The following is a 1678-nucleotide window of genomic DNA, read 5'->3' on the forward strand; positions in this document are numbered from 1 at the left end:
ATCTGTGACTATTAGGATACGATCCTCCGATTTAGTGAAAAACGGGAATTTAGCCAATCCAATCTATGTCCATTTAGATCCAACTCTCTATTTTCGATAAGTCGACTTTGGATTTATGCCATAATTTTTTGAAAAAATACAAAAGGTGGATATTCATGTTGATCTTGATTGCTATCTTGCTTTACTTGGAATTTCGGACCCCTCTTGATTGATAGTGTTTTGATTTTAATTCCATGTATCTAAGATTCCTAAAAGATTTAGAAAGATATGGTTTCCTAAAAAACGTATCTAAATAAAATTTTTAGGAAGATTTGGTTTCTTAGAAACCTCATCTCATTGGAAAATTTGGAATATAATTAAGATAATGAAATCTTCATGCTTATCTTCAAATGGCTGAAAATTCACATAAAAAGTGCAAAAAAGCTCAGCTCATCTTGTGTAATCTCATGCATATCTCAAGTCGATAAAAAATTTTGGAGAGGAAGTGCAAAATTTTGTCATCTTGCCATATCTTATGTTATATTCTTGCACATCTTATGTCATCCATACATATCTTGAGTATTTCATGTCATCTTTGCATCATCTCATTGCATATCTTATGTTATCCATGTTTGCATTATTATATTTTGCATATTCCACATATTCCAACGCATAACATTTTTGTGTATCACCCTTCTCCCACACCATATTTTTCGAAAAAAATCATTTATGCATGTCATATTTTTGTGCCACATCGTATTTCCATTTATCACATAACACACCTTGTCATGCTATATTTGTTCTTCTTTATATCATGTCATGACATGTTATGCAGTATGGAAAGTAGTGCTTAGTCTTTTTGTGTCTTAGGACAGTTAATTACACTTGCATGCTTAATCTATTTTGCTTGCATAATTGTTTTGCATGCTACTCATATTAATTGCATGATAGGTTGGAGTAAATTGTCTTGCATTTTGTGCCATGTTTCGTATTTATCTTGCATGTTTTAAATTGATTAGTTAATCTTAAAAATATGGAAATATGGTTTAATTTTGCATGACCTTGCATATCATCCCATCATCTAAGTAGAACTCTCATTGTGTTCATACCATTCATACATTACATTTAAATAAGTGAAAACATAAAATCACCTTATTTGATCTTAAACTAAAATCGATCGATTGAGTTGCCAAAATTAGGATTTTTCATGAAATTTAAAATATTGAAAGGGCATTAGTTTTAATTAACTAGTGTAACCAAGTCTCAAAACTTAAAATCTTTAGTTTGTAGAATTAAAATAATTCTCCTTCTATTTTATTTAAGTTCCTAATCAACCTACCAAAAGACGATTAGTGGCGGTTTCAAACTTTAAATCATCTATATAAATCAAAGTTGCGAATTGGTAGGGTTTGGGAGAGTCCGTAATAGGCTAATCATCTAATTTATGTAATAATACATTAGCCTAAATTTTTAGTTCGTGACAAAGATGAGAGGAAGAAGAGAGAACAAGCGTGACTAGTTGGAAAAGATGCTCAGACTGTTGTCATGATAAATCAAATCAACCATACTTTAGGAAACGGTAAAAATCCAAACTCCATCTCACCAAAAACCACAAGGAGCTTTTACATGTGTTTTTTGGGCTATAATTGCCCTTGTCTATCTCTTAAGTAACCAATAAGCATACAAATTTATTTTATCC

Source organism: Rhodamnia argentea, chromosome 10, assembly GCF_020921035.1.
Source record: "Rhodamnia argentea isolate NSW1041297 chromosome 10, ASM2092103v1, whole genome shotgun sequence".
NCBI classification, from domain to species: Eukaryota; Viridiplantae; Streptophyta; class Magnoliopsida; order Myrtales; family Myrtaceae; genus Rhodamnia; species Rhodamnia argentea.